This window comes from Thermobia domestica, chromosome 8 (genome assembly GCF_964235325.1).
Source record: "Thermobia domestica chromosome 8, izTheDome1.hap1.1, whole genome shotgun sequence".
In the NCBI taxonomy this organism is placed as follows: Eukaryota; Metazoa; Arthropoda; class Insecta; order Zygentoma; family Lepismatidae; genus Thermobia; species Thermobia domestica.
Window position 1 is genome coordinate 85,194,064 of NC_137461.1, and position 18,708 is coordinate 85,212,771.

Consider the following 18,708-nt stretch of genomic DNA (forward strand, 5'->3'; position numbering starts at 1 on the left):
TTGAAGGTATGATAAAAATCATGTTGTAAATAAATACATTAGATACCAAAACACTCCCAAATACACCATGAAACAAGCAAATGAAATATGTTTAATGTATATGTAGCGTGATATATATGTTGTAAATATGTTTTCATGTTTACTTGTTTGACAACATATTGCTATAAACATTCGACAGTTTGGTCCATATATTATCTTTACGGGTAGTAAACATACCTGTATGACGAATGCACACCGTTCTCTTTTTGACATGATAACGCTTCCATGCATGACTCCCACCGTGTACGAACAACACATTTGATACGAATGGTTGTCAGTTAGTGTTGTTATCGTGAATAGGTGCTGCATAATATTTCCTTCAGCCGTTAGCAAAATGGAAGAAGGGAGGCATCACCAGGGGATCGTAAATGGGAGTTTTTATGTCATGGAACGAAGATTAGGAACTTCCATGGTTGTTGTATTTGTAGCGCCATCCCACGTCCCTCCAAAACTTAATTAAAACTCTTTCCGCACAACGAGCGCCAACTGTTGGCTGCAGCTGGAAGCTCAAGTAGGAAAAAAAGAGAGAGTGTCGAAGTGGAAAGGCGAAACGAAACGATGTCATTTGCACCGACGTTCTCTCTCTCTCTCTCTGTCTTTCTAACCAACCTTCTCTCTTCTTCTAACCAATTCACTCTGGCCGCCCCTTCCCTTTGCCCCCTGATGAGCAAATTCATGAACGTGAGTTCAGGTCCCATAATAATCAGTGCTGCCATCTTGTATTGTCTTGTACGAATAAGAAAGATAATTGTTTTGTGTCTTGTAAAAATCACAAGATGAAGTTATCTATTGTTTTGTATCTTGTAAAAATCGCAAGAAGAATTCATTTCAAAAACTGGAAACATTACTTTTGGTGCGTAAGGTCCTTGGTTCGATCCTCGACCAAGTAAGTTTGTGCTGGACAACATTGTGTCTGTGGTGTTTCCCATTTCCTCCCACTTTCTCATTCCAACAGTTCATCCATCAGAGACTTGCTTTAATCATCGTCTCCCTTAGCCTAAAGGGCATAATTGTGGGAACTTTAAACTAAAAGATTTAATTTCATTTGATTTTTAAAAGCTGGAAAAAGAAATGTGACGGAGATACATACAAGTAAATAATGGTGGAAAAAATGATGTAATGAAGGAGCAGAAGGAAAAACTCACAAATCTCATGAACATTGTGTTTTCTACCTCAAATTTACATAACCAGGGTTCAAAGCAAGAACTCTTCGCGTCATTGGTGGGCGCCCAACCACTGAGTTCCGAATTCTTCTTTCTGATTAGGCCATTAAAAAAAAAAAAGCATTTTTCTGTCGTAATAGATCCATGATGTAAGGCAGAAGGTATTTGTCCCGTTGAGTTCCATATTTAACCTCAGCCCCCGGAATGGTTCCATATGAAACTAAAGTATCCCAAGAGAAAAATGAGCTCGATTGTATAATATTAAATGGTGCCTCAAGCAACCTCAAGTTTTGCATGCATTCACAGTATACAGTGTAAGGCAGAGGTATCTTGTAAGTTTGGAACGACTAGGAGGAATGACACCTTATCTTGAATACGGATAATGGAGCTACAACATTTATTTCTGTATAGTATAATCGTGACAATTATCTTGAGATTCCTATCTTTGATTCAGATCCACAGTTTTTGATAGGAAGGGGATCATATGGCTAGTTTTGGATAACTTTTCACACCAAACACATCTGGGGTGATCTCTATCGAACTTATCTCTAATCATTTAATAGTTATTACCTTCATAATATATATTTATTAACTTACAATTGTCTTTCCAAAGTTACAAGATATCTTTGCATCATATTGTATATTAGGAATGCATTCAAAACCATTTAATACTGTTCGATTGAGCTAGTTTTTTTTTTTTTTTTTTTTTTACATGGGTTACTTTGTTCTGATATTGAAACATTTTATGTGAGACTTAAAAAAAAAAAATCGGAAGTCGAAAAATAATGACACACTATGAACACAGTATCAGGTTTCCCTTTGACGCAATCGATTCGTCGAGTCTCCACAATTTTTGAAAATAATATTATTTTGAATAGTTATTTTATATATTGTTTCTAAATTGTGCAATGTTATGAATTTCAAAAGACATAAATCTTTTAATTTTCAACCATTCTTTTGTCATCGAACAAAATCAACCATTTTAATCTTAACATTATAAGAACTGACATTACTGATTCTACACGCTGTTTGAGTTCCCAATTATGACTAAGTTTCTTCCTTTTGTGCAATAGCGATTCGTTTAAGATGTTACACGGAATTAGGGAATGGGAAGTGAGAACCATGGAAACGGATACCAATACGAATCATATCTCAAGTTCGTGGATTTTGCGAATCTGTAGTACGAATATCATTGTAGTCTTCTATACTTGTGCTACATTTCAGTCGAAATATCAGTGTTGCCAGTTTAATGCTAGCCATTATTAAGACAATTGGCAGTGAAATTATATGGCAATCTATATTATAAATTTTGTAGTGAAGTGGAATTATAAAGCCATCAATTCTAGCTATTTTATACGAAACAGAGGTATAAATCATTGTTGACGAAGCAGTGTCTGGTTCAGATACGTTTAGCGGTATGACCTCTAGGCGTGTGAGTGAACATGTTTACATCGGGAGAAACGAACGAACGGATAGGCATCCGAAAAGCACATTTTCGGCTTGTAAAGATCATGAAACGTGTAAATCCGTTGAATTATAGAATTCGAAGTTTTCTCTTCTTTTAAACATTTTTGTAGGCTGTAATAAGATATAGAAAATGATACTCATCCCTTAAAAAAAAGTCCGTAGGGAAGAAGATAGGGCCTATGCCTTAAGAATAATGGAAGTGATATATACAGAAGCGTCCCGTGGATTTGTGGGTTCTGGGCAAGGTGACCAGAATTCCCGTTTTAACCGGGACAGTCCCTTAATTTCAACCGTTGTCCCGTTTTTTTTCTGATTTTCAAATGGGACGCCTAAATGTCCCGTTTTTATGCAAACATGACCCAGATGTCCCGTAATTATAATTCAAAATATAAATGGTCAATGCTAATTCTACACTCTTCCGTACCAACACTCACTGGGAAGGTTCAGCCGTGCCTAGAACTTCTGAATATTCAAATGAGAATTGAGTGTTCTGTGGTTCAAGTGGGAATTGAGTGGGGAATTCTGAGTGTTGAAGTAGTTAAAAGTAGTGTTGGGTAGTACTTAAGTTAGAAACGCTGTGTCATCATTCTTACTTGTGTATTTTGTAAATTGAAAACACTGCTGAGTCCCAAAATGCAATGTGGAAGTCATCCCCCCCCCCGTCGCCGATTCCTATGCGTCCCGTTTTTGAAAGTAAAAGTTCTGGTCACCTTGGTTCTGGGGCAAAAGTAAATTACGTGACTAATGATGTAGGTAAGAATTTCATATATAACACGAAAAAAATATTTTGCAGCAAGTATAGTCTTTTCATATGAATGGTACTGATATCCCACTGTGAGTGTACTTTACGATTTTACCTAGGTAGAAGTGTACAGTCGTAAAAATGTCTTGCAAAATGATGATTCATCATCCCTAGATATTTTAAATTCCAAGTTTTAATTACAAATAGTATTCTTTTTCTGATGGTCCTCTTTCCTCCTACGACGCGACGCAGGGCAGGGCACCTTGAACACTGTACCTAGGGTATCTACTTCCATTTGCCCCACCCTCGAAAATGGTTCTAAATAAGTGTGTGCCATGTGCTTGTAGCTATTCACTATAAGGATTTGAGTGTCTGAGTCTTGAAATATTAATTTATCCCTGCATTTAAGTACAGAGGTATATAGTGAGAAAAGGCGATAGTAAGAATACAAAATACTTACTGGCACTAGAGAAGGTCGTTACTATCTATGTCATGTTCCTTCCATTGTCTACCTATCTCGCTTCCATCGATTATTAGCAAGAAAAATAGATTTTTTAACACACTCTTATAGATTATTATCGGTTCAATAAAAATAAAGAACAAAACACACTACTATTTTCATTTCATCAAAATATACTACTCATAGAGAGGATTATTTTTCAATCATACCTCGTATAATTTGAAACACTTCAACGTGGAACAATAAGGTATATTAATGTTACATTGTTATATCACTATTGTAAACTGAACAATATCATTTTATATTCCTTTTGTTATGAAACAATGGAAGGATTAAAAAAAAGAAAAAACAAGAGATGATTGATAATAGTGAGAAGTGAAACAGGATCGAGATCTTGCGTTATTAATGATTATGTGTTGTAATTAAAAACTTCACAGACTGAAAAAAAGATCTCGTACTAGAATTAATTAATGGTAATGTACGCTTAATTAAGCTTATATATAACGTTGATTTTTTTTTTTTCTTTTTTTTTTGCCAGGTTCATTATACGTTACGATTAAATATGAAGCTCACGGAACTTCTATTGCGTAGTTAAATTCGTATTTAAACAAACGTGCATCGTACATGTAATTGTGAAGATTAATTCAATATAAGGAATAATTCTAAAAGGGGTAATATATATATTGTGGGATTATGAAACTTTGTCATAGTTGCTAAATTAATACATTGTCTTCTTAAAAAGGGAGGAGAAGTGGATAAAGCTGGTATGTATTTGTAGCTTCGATTTAATTGAGCATTTTTCGTTACGACCCCCCATATATATATATATATATATATATATATATATATATATATATATATATATATATATATATATATATATGATATTTTAAATCAACACCGACAACATTTGGGAGGTGATTCCTGACACCAAGATAAGACAAAAAGTATAGGCTAACCTGAGTGCAGAAATCCGTCATTTTGGAGTTATAGGCTCCTGAAAACATATATATATATATATATATATATATATATATATATATATATATATATATATATATATATATATATATATATATATATATATATATATATATATATATATATATATATATATATATATATATATATATATAAGAACTTTAAAGGTCCATAGCTCCAATACAATGGGACGTACCGTAGTCTGGTCAAAACTTCACTTAGGAACTAATATGTGCACTATCCAAAAATACATGTTTCAGAATCCTGCGGTACACTTTTCATCACTCAGAATCACGCAACAACTTTTATAGAGTTGAGTTGAGTTACGGGCATTTAATTGGAAGTATTCACCAACCAGCTCTATAAAAAATGTTGCAAAAGTACCGCAGGATTCTTAAACATGGATATTTGGATAGGGTATATATTAGTTTCTAAGTGAAGTCTTGATCCGACTACTGTAGGTCCCACAGTTTTGGAGCTATGAACCTTTAAAGTTCCTTTTCTCATGTTTTCGGCAGCCTATAACTCCGAAAGGAAGCATTTGTGCACCCAGGTCGGTCTATACTTTTCGTCTTAACTTGGTGTCAGGAATCACCTCCCAAATGTTGTCGGTGTTGTTTTGAAATACCCAATATATCGGGTGCATGAAGCTCTTTATTTTATTTTTTTTAAAAAGAAGAAGTACAATAGGTCAATGTAAACGACCTGGTTGGTGCTTATGTAATTCGAATTCCACGTTAAACTGTAAGCCCACGTCTCATATGGGGGGTTCAGAGCACAAGGGAATTAAGTCCAATTACCAAAGTTAAGATAAAAAGAGACATAAAGCTTGAGCAAAACGCTTAAGCATATGGAAAAGTTAACATTGTTTTTCATATTTTCTTTTTCTTTTTCTTTTTCTCTTTTTTTTTTTTTTTTTTTTTTTTTTTACATTATAAGATTTATTTACAATACTGGTATCTATACATCATTAATATTTTAAGCTTTGAAAGGAGCTTCAGATAGACGTCTAAAAGATGAAAAATGTCCAAAATGACCAAAAGTGAACTCTCTTCCCTTGTGCACTGAACGTCTCATATAGTCTCGTGGCTGAAAGGGACGATAAGCTTCGATCTAACCAATCCAATCAACCAACGACAGATGCGTTAATGCAGATGTAAAGATAGAAGTTGCATGGGCATATTAAAATTGTAATATATTACGTGTAATTATATTAGTAGTAAATTTCCATATGGAGTTTTCTATTGTTAATATAATAAATTAGAGCCTTAATATGCCCATGAAGCTTCCATCGGTGCAGCTACTTTAACCTAACCGTCGTGCTTACGTTGAACTATTGCGCTATTTTTTGAGTAAACTTCAAAAAACACGTGATATATAATGAAAGCTTTCTAAAAGTACTGGAGAAGTTTGAGTAATAATTTTGGCTGTCATCCTGATTAAGGTGGATCACCACCCGGAAGTCAGTACATATTTCAGTTCGTTCCCTTAACTACTGCGTCATGAAACGTTACATATTTTAAATATTGTGCTATAAGATACACTTATGTCTCAGCTACAACACAAGACACTGATTCATTTGGTTGTGTCTTCTGATATCGAAAAAGATAACAAATAAAAGAAAAATATTTGATTCGTTTTACAATGAACACACAAGATGGCACTTGATGTTAGATCTTACAAGAAGTGCTCAATTTCATGAAATATTTATTTGAATGTGTAGTAAAATACTTTAAAGTAACGATCTTATTACAAAATAGATATATTGTTTGACCGTTTTTCGTGTCATGTTTCACATTTTATTTAAATATTAATTTACATTTAAGGAAATATATTTTGAGAAGAAACTTGCGCAGAACGCCATAATGCGTTGTTGCCAAATTTGTACGTTTAATTCCTGAATTCTAGCGTTGCAGTTCGAGAAGCAGAACTTAGCTGTGAATTGCGGTAAGGGTCAAAAACTAATTTCTTCAGTAAGTATCCAAGCAGAATCCCATGATTACTTCCTTTATTATCTGGCACCAGTAAACACTCGACTACCTGGCAACGCCGCACTATTCAAGCAGTTTTTATCATAGCACCGAGAACACCTAGTGATCCACCTTAAATAAAAAATCCCAACTTACACCTCCTTGTAGGAGAAAGCGGACAACGCCTTAGTCTGTTAACATACGGGGTACGATTTAAGCGGAACATAAACTAGCGTATTTTTCCGATGTAACTATAAAATTTCATACGGTAGTCTTGTAGCATCTGTCAATATGTTACTGTATGGGAAACGTCGTAAGTTTACTGACCGAATTTTTATACACTGGAAAAGTCTGAGTGGTTTTAACTTTCGCTATAGATATGGTGCATAAAAGCGACTCAGATGAAAGTTTTCGAGCAGCAGGTGGTCTCTTGCCCTTTTCACGGCCTTTTCCCGAAATTACTGACCGACGCTAGTGTATGTTTTCCTTTACTCCCGGGCTCTACAAAGTTCGAACGGCCTCCTCGGAGGACAGAAAAGCGGATAGAGATAAGGGAACCTAAAGAAGAGATCTGTCCCAAAAGACGGATGAACAACAAGGTAGTCAACAGCATGAAGATGTGGAAAGAGAGTGGAAATACTACCACATTATCTTTTTCCAGGAGGGACGAAGGAGGAGACTAAACATAATGGTGGTTCTTTCTGAAATAAAATAGTCCCCTGTTCGGATCTCCGAGTGGCGAATACTCCGGAAAGAATTATCAATAAAAAAAGAACAACTTACATGTCACTTGGAACGTAAGAACTTTACAACGTGCGGATAAACTTAAAACTTTAAAAGTGAAAATGCATAAATGTAAATTAAACATAGTGGGTTTGAGCAACGTGCGATAGCCAGAAAAAGGTGGAATAGTTTCGGCAAGTGAGCTGACAGCATTTTAACATGGTATGGTGGTGGGTGCCCGATGCATGGGACGTTCGATTTCGGAGGTGGTCCAGGAATTCGGCTTCCCACGTTCACCCGTGTCGAGGGTGTACGGAGAATAGGTGAATGAAGGTGTCATAATCCACAACAGACACCATACAAGGCGTCCAGAGGCCTTCAATGACTGAGACCGGCGACATCTGGGACGAGTAGTCAACAGAGACAGGAGAGCAACTGTGCAACAAATCACGGCCCAATTCAACACTGGCCGTGCTAGAAACGTCTCCCAGTGCACAATCTGTCGGAACATGCGTGTTCTCGGGTATGAGAGCCGTCGCCCTAAACGTGTGCCACTGTTAATCCAGCGTCATCGACACTCCGGCGTGTACTTGCCACCAATCACCATGGATGGACACTGCAACACTAGCCTAACGTCATATAGTCTGGCGAATCACGTTATCAACTGTACTATGCCGATGGGAGGCACCGTATGTGGCGCAGACTGCATGAAGCGATGGATCCTGCATGCCAAGAGGGCGTGGTACAGGCCGGTGGAATATCAGTCATGGTGTGGGGTGCAATTTCCTGGCATGGAATGGGCCCCCTGGTTGTTTTGGAAGACATATTGACTGGTCCGCTGTATCGTCAGCTGCTCGGAGACAATCTCCACACGTTTGTCATGTTTCAACACCCTGACGACATTGCAGTCTTTCAACAGGACAACGCGGGGCACATCACGCCAATATCATCCGTGACTGGTTCGGCGAGCATGCAGGTGAGATCCAACGACTGAACTGGCCACCCAGAAACCCTAATATGAACCCCATTGGAGCATATCTGGGATACCCTTGAACTCAGACTCCAGGCATTGGATCCTCAGCCCACGAACAGGCCACAATTGGCTATCGTTCTGCAGACTGTCAACTGCCTCCGGACGTGTACCAGGGACTTGCAGACTCCGTTCCACACCATATCGTTGCGCACCACAGGGACATAGGGGCCAGGCCAGATATTAAGTGGCATGAGTTCTGCTCAGTCAGTGTAGAATAACCAAAGGATTTTATTGGTGTTACAATAAGTACATTACTCAAGAAAAGGCAAGCAAAGAAGTGTAATGATCAGAGAACCATTAGTCTTATTTCCTACACTGGAAATAATATTGTTGGCATACTAAACAGACAGCTGGAAAGTAAGATAGAAGATATTTTGGAGGAAGATCAATTTGGCTTCCGGAAAAGAGAAAAAAACACCAGAGATGCCATTGGGTTTATCAGAACGAGCTCTTGGCGTAAAAGAAGAGTTGTATTTGTGCTTCGTCGATTGGCAAAAAGCTTTCGACTCGGTCAGTTGAACCAAACTACTGAACATACTAAAAAAAATCAGGGTCAACTGGAGGAACCGTCGATTCATTCGCAATCTCTACACAGGTCTAATTTTGGAGAGAGTGAAGTTGCGCCTGAATCAAGGAGAAACCAAGAGTATGGAGATTGGAAGAGGAGTCAGATAAGGATGGTCCCAGTTATTCAATATTCACAGTGAATGTTTAATGAGTGAAACATTAAGGAAGATGGGCGGACGCGGTTGTTATATTTAGAACTTGGAAGGACTACAGGAAATGAACAAAATAGATGATACTGGGAGACAATATGGAATGGAAATCAACAATGAAAAGTCGAATATTCCCTGGAAATTCGCCCTTAAAGTTTATAGTAGAATAAAGAGAACTTGAAGAGATCGATCATTTCAAATATCTAACACCGAGAGAGACACACCAAAGAGATCAGGTCAAAAATTGGCATAGCCAAAGAGACATTCAATAAGAAAAGATCACTTAACGAGCAGGCTTAATTTTGGACTAAGGACAAGCTGCTCAAGTTCTATTTATGAAGGATGGGATTGTATGGTTCACAGACCTGGACATTACGGAAGTTAGAGATAGTGATGAGCAAATGCAAGACCAAGACCAAGACCGGGGTAGTCTTGGTCTTGGGCTTAGTCTTGCACATCCAGTCTTGGTCTTGGTTTTGCACTGGAACTCTTGGTCTTGGACTTGGTCTTGCACACCCAGTCTTGGTCTTGGTCTTGGTCTTGCATGCAAGTCTGGCAAGTCTTGCAAGTCTTGCATTTAAGAAATCTCAAGCTTTTCGTAGGTAAATTTTACTATGATATAAAAGATAATAAACTCTACAATGCGGCAATAGTAACGGAAATACAATGCATGTTTCTAAATGCAATATAGTTCAACTTTATGAAGTATCATGATAGTGTACAACATAGATAATGACCTTTCCCTTTTTAATGGGTGCCTACGCTTCACTACTTGTAAGATATGCCTAAATCACAACGTTTCGTAATCTGTTTATATTTTTTAACAGATCCAAAAGTGAACTGCTTCCCAAACTGGGGAGGCTGCCCCTGAGACGCATGAAAGAAAATCAAGACGGCACAGATTATTGAAATACCATGAATTGCAAAATTATTTTTACACTCTAAAGGTGTCAGATTTTTCTTTTCAACAACGATTAGCTAATCCTTGTATTAATCAAACTTCCAATTAAAAATTGAGCTTTTGTTTTACTGATTCCAATATATACTCTATGGGGCAGAAACATTGACATTACGCAAAAGTGATGAAAAAATTGTAGGCTTTCGATACATGAGCATGGAGAAAACAAAGGAGAGAATTAGCTGTGTTGAACGGACAACGAATGAGGTGTTAGAAATATTAGCAGTAGGAGAAAAAAAGAAGAATTTTAGATATTGTTAAGAGGAAGAAGAGGAACTGGTTAGGATATTGGCTGAGGAGGAACTGTATTATGAGGGACGTGCTGGAGGGTATTGTGGAAGGAAAGAGGGGGAGGGAACGAAGGAGACTAGTTGAAGGAAGGTATTAAAACAGAAAATTTCTACGTCAAGACGAAGAGACTAGCCGAGGACCACCGAATGTCGAAGTTTCTCAGTTGCATCAAGTAACCTGCTAATAATGGCAGAATAGCTATTCTGAAGATGATGATATATTTAGCAATATTGACTAAAAAAAAAAAAGAGAGAGAGAGAGAGAGAGAAAATTAAAATAATTATTATTATAATCAAACCTCTTAATATTTTAGAATAATTTGACTGAAAACTAAAAACGATTCAACTGTCTATGTCTTTAGTGTAAATTCAATCTATATAAATACTTCTGACCTGTATTGGAAATACAAGATAACGGCATCAAACTCCAAGTTATTTGAAATCTCACTTGTGAATATGGATTACTAGCATCAATTACCCACTTCGTTGGGTTAAACTTAAAATAATAATAATAATAATAGGTCTAATAATATATTTCGTTAGTCAATCACTTTTTACTATTAGTAAAGCGCTCTCTGATATCGGTCATTTTCGATTATTTTTATATTTCTCTCTCCTCCTCCTCCTCTCCAAGTTGCGGGGCTGAATTTGAATTTAAACGGCATCGGAAGTGTCACTGTTCGTCTCAGAGACCCCAAAATTTAAGGATTCGGCACTAATATCGGCCATTTATCTCCTATAACGACTCACCAAGGGTAGTCGTCAACCTGGTTCGATCGTTGATATATGAATTTCGAGTGGTAGCAATTGTTTGCATGTAAAAATACCTTTAATAACTATACATATTATTATTCTCACCTTTTCTATAAGAATTATAAAGTCGATGAACGGTACTAAATGGTTTATTAGTTGATAAACTTTATAATATATTTTCGTTCAAACTGTCATGCACACAGACATGATGATTAGGTATCCATAAACAATTACATAGCAACTAATTACATAACACTATCCCATAATATATATTTTTACATATATTAAAAACATTCTTCTTTTGTTATTATTAAATTAACATTCTATTAAGTATAGTGCACATGTATGAGCACTTTCTGCCCAAGGTACAGGTAATTAATAATCTATCCAAAGTATTTCGTTATATAAAATGTCGCCCAACAATTGGACTGAATATAAAAGTCATAAGCAAGCTTGGCTTTTATCTTCAAGAACCACTGGTCCGTTTACAATAATGGTCTTACACTACTTATGCCTTTCACATTTTGATAGCTCCTCGTATGTATCTTCATTACATATCATAGATATAGATACATTTATAACAAATCTTTCATTTCATTAATACTTATTTTTTATTACATTAATTATATTTATTTAATTATTAAAATGTCGTCGCCTATTTATTTAATCTTTGAAGGGTGCGAAATCAAAATCGTAAGAAGCAATTGCAGTTAAAACATGAGTTACCATTATCCAGGGCGCATTATATAATAATTATATTAGGTGATATTTTAAAATAAACATTGGATCCATAAGGCATCAAAATATAGAAGAATCTCATTCAAGACATTCGTTGAATAATTAACTTAATAGAATGAATTTTATACTTAACATAATCTTTGACAGTTAGGTTTTCAACACAAGTCAATCTAATATAAATAACCTTTGCTTTTAATCAATCACAACTCGAATTATAATTCTTCACATTAACAAGAAAAAAATAAAAATCATTTGAAAATTAATTTTCCAGTCTATCTAAAACTATATTTAAGCACTTCAAGTATTCATAAGAATCGTTTTCATTATCAACATTAACTCATAAAATTGAAAATAAAAGTTCACAAGAATCTATAACTGATATGGGTTTAACCTAATTTCATTAACGGTAATCAGCTTACATTCATATTTGCATATGATTCTAATAAAGTACACTGTACTGCACAATCATGATTAGGTTTCCCAATATGTTGTACATGTATTTCATCGTGATTCTGATTTTGGTACGAAGTGCCATCTCTTGACCTCCAATTACGTCTATCCATGTAGCTTGTTGTATTCTTGTAATTTCGCCATACATTCCGTTTATTTTTAAACCTGTCTTGATTATATGATCTAACATAAGGATTACTACGATTAATTAGGTTAGGCGGATTCCCTACATAACTTGGCCTATTTTGCTCGTTTTGATTGCTAGAATTTACTCGGCTTAGGTTGTGTTCCGTATCATTCACACTTCTGATATTTAGATTCCGAACAGGTACGAAATGATCTGAATTATTCTTATTTTTACCCACTCCTGCTTGTTGATTCAAAGCATGGTATTGAGTTTCATAGCATTGGACAAGCATTAATAAATGGTTGAAACTCATACATTGTGTAGAAAACAAGATCTGTTGTAACTTAAATGGGAGCAAATTTCGAATCGATGCTATTATTCTAGATTCCGATTGCAATGGATTAACGACTTTTAATTCGTTGTATGTATTTACAACAAATTCAACAACAGATTTGTGCAAACGAGGATTGAAATGTTGATTTCTAATGGTGGCATCTCGATTTGCAAGCAAAAAGTCATTTTCATAATTCGCAATTAGCGCTGCTTTGAATTCCTCATAAGTATTGATGTGATCACGTACGGCTTTAAACCATAAAGAACATGGTGGGAGTAATACATGAGGGATTAATTTCATATATTGTGATCTATCTATACACATTGTATTGCATTCGTCCTGAAATTTTTCCAGGAAAGAAGTAGCGTTTTCATTACATTTACCACTGAATTTACTCATAGCCCGTATTTCACTCATTTTAACACTTAACTTTACCTTCCTTTTATCATTCCGTGTACTTATTGGGTGACAATTCCTATCCATGACGTGATGTGTCGTTGCACCATCCCTTTTCCGCCCATCTGTCCTCTTCGGATGAATTTTTTCCAAAATAATATCCTCATCAGACACAGGTGAAGGCGAAGTCATCTCTGGTGAGTGGGGAAAATCCAAGCGATCACTACCCATATTATTGTGGTATGTGTTGTCCTTAACCTGTAGCGTTCTAATTTCTTCCTGTAGAGTAGCTATCAATTGCGTATTTGCACGTATGTTGTTAGAATTATTGATGACCTGAATCTTTTGCTGTTGAACAGAAGATTCTATTACTTCTAAATCCTTTTTTACATCACTGATTTCTTGGCTCAGGTGGTTGTGATTATCCTGGCATTCCTCAGATATTTCTTTTAACTTTTCCTCGAACTGCGAGGTGATATCGTTCATCGTCTGGATAATTAATTGTTTCGTTTCATCTGACTTCTGTTCCATTCGTCTGCTTAATTCCTCGTATTGCTTGTTGGATTCTTCGGAGTTCTGCTCTATCTTCTGCTCTATCTTCTGCTCTATCGTCTGCTTCAATTCTTCGTATTGCTTATTGGATTCTTCGGACTTCTGCTCTATCGTCTGCTTCAATTCGGTAGACATCTGAATCCATTGTCGCTGTAAGGCTAGCAAGATTCGGTCTTCTGATGTCATTCCTGGTGCTACACTATGTTCACCGTCGTCACTATTATTGGATTCTTTCTCAATTGCCTCACCGTTCATTTTTCTTATAATTATTCTACCACTTCTTAGTCTGGTGAAATTTGTATTCATTAACTTTATTACAAAAGTAAATTCACCCTTACTTTGTTTCGGGATATGAATTTACAGCAAGTCCCGGGTGAGGTAAACCAAAATTTTTAGCTAATCCCGGTGTGAAGGCACCAAAATTTTTATAACGACTCACCAAGGGTAGTCGTCAACCTGGTTCGATCGTTGATATATGAATTTCGAGTGGTAGCAATTGTTTGCATGTAAAAATACCTTTAATAACTATACATATTATTATTCTCACCTTTTCTATAAGAATTATAAAGTCGATGAACGGTACTAAATGGTTTATTAGTTGATACACTTTATAATATATTTTCGTTCAAACTGTCATGCACACAGACATGATGATTAGGTATCCATAAACAATTACATAGCAACTAATTACATAACACTATCCCATAATATATATTTTTACATATATTAAAAACATTCTTCTTTTGTTATTATTAAATTAACATTCTATTAAGTATAGTGCACATGTATGAGCACTTTCTGCCCAAGGTACAGGTAATTAATAATCTATCCAAAGTATTTCGTTATACTCCTTCACCCCATGTTGCGAGGTACGGCATCGGAAGTGTCATTGTTCATCTCAATGACCTCGAAAACCATGAGTTCGACATTGATAATGGTAATTTTTGATAATTTTATATACCTTGTTCCTCTCTCAAGTTGCGGTGCCGAATTTGCATTTAAACGGGATCGGAGGTATCACTGTTCACTTTAGCGACGTCGAAAACTATGGATTCGACAATAATATTTGTCATTTTCGATCGTTTATATTTATATATCTTCTCTTCCCACCGCCAAGCTACGGGGCTGAACTAAGATTTGAATAGCATCGGAAGTGTCATTGTTTATCTCAGCGACCCCTAAAACTATAAACTCCATTTTAATATCGGTCATTTTCGATCATTTTTAAATATCTTTCATTCTCCTTCCCCTAAACTGCACCGTCAAAGTGATATGACAGAAACCACCTCAGGTCCAATACTCCTCTATGTTGAAAATTTGATTGAGATCGATTGATAGCACTTATATTTTTAATTATATATATACGTATATATATATATATATATATATATATATATATATATATATATATATCGTCGGCGGCAATTCAAAACCTGCTATGTGCATTTTGCAGGAGAAGCGAAAAACAGTATCCTGGTTAGATTTTTCGCTTTATAAAAGTGATGTTATAAGTAATATTTGATGCTGCACGTAACTGGTACCTTCTCAAGTTACTTGAAAAGGTATCAAGTTACGTGCAGCATCAAATATTACTTATAACATCACTTTTATAAAGCCAAAAAGCTAACCAGGATACTGTTTTTCGCTTCTCCTGCAAAATGCACATAGCAGGTTTTGAATTGCCGCCGACGATATATATATATATATATATATATATATATATATATATATATATATATACGTATATATATACGTATATATCCCTCCTCTCCCTGCCATACATTATTGAACCGTCAAAGTAAAATGATAAAAATTGCTCCAAGCCTGAACTTCATCTATTTTGAAAATTTGATCGAGATTACTCGTTTGGTTAGAGTTAAGTTTTATTTATTATTTTATAACTCCCCTTCCCCTCCCCTAAGTTTTACCGTCAAAGTGAAATGATGAAAACACTCCCAGGTCGAAACCTCATCTATGTTGAAAATTTGATCGAGATCGGTCGGCTGGTTCAAGAGATTAGGAGTCACAAAAATAGTCACTTTTAATTTTATAATATAAATTTATTGTTGTAGTATAATGTTATATCGTTCAATCCTCGATGTGCCGTATACCTAAGGAGGCTTAAAGTTATATTAATAAACAATTATTCAATGTATAAGCATCCACCCATGAAATCAAACTTGCACTCACATGCACTAAGTTTTTGTCAATGTCATGAAAACGTTATTTCGATATTAATTTTATGAGCACACACTAAAAATTTCCAACGGATGCTTGAGTCTCGGAGCCAAGGCCATACCCATCTAGTCGACACCTCTGGTGTACGGTATTACCGACTACATTTCTCTTTGGTTTTGGATGAAGAACACCACTAATATGCTTTGAAATGAAATGAAATATCTTGTTTAACGTCCCACGATTGTGCACCAAGGCTAAGGGAGACAGTGATGATGAGAAATGAATGAAATGGTGGAATGAAGAAAGTAGAAGGAAACAAAAAATACCGAGAAAACACACGCACACGGTGTTTGTCCACCAAAAAACTCACATGGTGCGAGATGACACCTGTGTGGCTTGAAAACGAGTAATATCTACAGAAAACGCGAACAACCAATTCAGAAAACGACATACTGTTGCTATAATCTACAGGGGCAGGTCGACTCACACGGATTGCATAAACTACTGGGAACATTCACTCCAGCAGCATTTTTACTGAAGCCTAGAAATCCATCTCCTTCTCTTTTACATTATATAAAAAATTCAAGTAGTGCCGGTATTTGTGCAAGACTCTTGCGCAAGGGTCTTGGTCTTGGTCTTGCAGGTATGGTCTTGGTCTTGCATGCAAGACTCTTGCAAAAACTGCAAGACCAAGACTCTTACGCTCATCACTAGTTAGAGAAGAAATACTTTGCTTTGAAATGTGGTGTTGGAGGAAGATAGAGAAGATACAGTGGACAAAGAGAGTAAAAAACGAAAATGTATGAAAAGTGGTAAGAGAGAAGAGGGCGCTCTTATCCAGCAACTTTCGTAGAAGGGCCTGATCGATTGGACGGATCTTACGAAGAAATTGCTTTCTTCATACCACCATGGAAGGAAAGCGAGGAGCAGGAAGAAGAAGAGCACAACTTATCGATGATTTGAAAAACACAAGAAAATTTTTGGGAGTTAAATGAGGAAGCTGAAGATCGAGAAACGTGGAAGAAATATTTCTAAACCTTAACCTAAAGGGAAGAGGAATCTCCTGTTAGTTTCTGGACTTGCCAACAGGCAGAATACTTTAATAATAATAATAATAATAATAATAATAATAATAATAATAATAATAATAATAATAATAATAATATGTATTATGTCTTAAGTTAAATCGAGGCTCTTATTCTAAAGTATCGTGTAATTAAACTAGTGAACTTGAACATAATGTTTAGATTTCTTAACAAAACTAAACATTTAGTTTTTAGTTTTTTATTCTTTAACTATTTTAAATCTTTGGTCTGCGTATCTCGCTTCTTGTTTCCCAGTGACGAGACCAGCTGTAATTTCTTACAAGGGGGAAGGGGACAAACAAAGACAGAGACAATTTGAGGAGGCCGTTTTTTTTTTTTTTTTTTTTTCGTATATTGAAAATATTTGTATATTACCTGACCTATATTACAATACAACACCACTGAGAGCGCTCTTGCTCTTCCCCTACCGTTGTCACTGTGTCTAGGCCAATTAGGGTCTGAGCTACGAACATTTGAAAGTAACTCGGCACATTTTTGTGAACGTCTGCCCGTTGCAAAATAGCTTTGGTAATCAAGATGTTAAAGAAAATATTTTTACGCAAGTCACTTCTAGATTCAGCTACAGTATTTTTCTTACGCATGAAGTTAAAAAAGGAACAATTCATATATTCGTTTATGCGAACTGGATTAAAAACACTTGCGGGCCGGCCATTTGGCCATCATTGATTTAAAATATTGGCAAGAGCCTCTGACAAGTGTTCGTATGGAATCCGCAGCTCGGGTCTGATTCAAGCTTCTGATTCGTATTCGACTTACCTTTTATCGTGTTTTACCCCTCTTATCTCACCCTACATTTTATTCCTCAACATCATTAAGTTTTCACGGAATCATGTTTATACATAGTTACTCTCGTACAATCACAGTTGTTCTCATGATGACTCTTTTTAAACACTTTTTTCGTTTGAGTAACATAGCTTCTTCCCTTTTCTTTTAGTCGGCACGCACTACAGTGTTGTTACATAATTTACTTTACATTGAAGTGATCCTTAAGTTACATCTTCCCGTACTTATAGGCTAAATAGGGAAGACCGTGAGTGAATAAATGATGTAGCGATAGTAAATGAAGGAAGGTTTAAGAAATTCACCAAAAATGCCGTTTGTGCACCTCTAAATTCACATGATGTAGTCAGTCATCGAACTCAATACCTTGCTTTTAAGAAACAAAATTCCTAGTCTGTTTATTACTAGGAATGTAGAGGAGGAATGAAAGAAGTGTGAATTTATTTGTATTCATACCGAGCTTAAGTAGTAGAGCGTTAGCTTCGCATTCAGGATGTCTTGGGTTCGATTCCCACTGCCGACCATCCTGACTGGTTTTCCAGGCTTTTCCTCAGTCCTGTCAGGCAAATGGTGGGGTTTTACCTACTAAACAGACCCTGGCCGATACTTTCCCAAATCCTTTCCATTGTTAGTGTTGTTGTTAGGTATCTAGTATAAAATGGCCTTTGAGCTGTATCTGGTGATCGTTAAATAAATAAAATGAAAAATAAATATTGAGGGAAATAATTTTAAAAGTAAATAAACCATTTTTT

The 18,708-nt window shown here is 35.9% G+C and overlaps 1 protein-coding gene and 1 long non-coding RNA gene across 2 annotated transcripts in view; one reads left to right on the plus strand and one right to left on the minus strand.

Moving 5' to 3' along the window:
• The window catches only part of LOC145693017 (uncharacterized), a 37,765-nt gene extending 37,471 nt beyond the window's left edge, over positions 1-294 (minus strand). The window contains exon 1 of the long non-coding RNA XR_014132682.1: positions 217-294. This is a non-coding gene — a long non-coding RNA (uncharacterized LOC145693017). The remainder of the gene's footprint in view (positions 1-216) is intronic.
• The window catches only part of LOC145693016 (nucleoredoxin-like), a 343,274-nt gene that overhangs the window by 262,243 nt on the left and 62,323 nt on the right, over positions 1-18,708 (plus strand). The gene's annotated exons all lie outside the window — the stretch shown is intronic.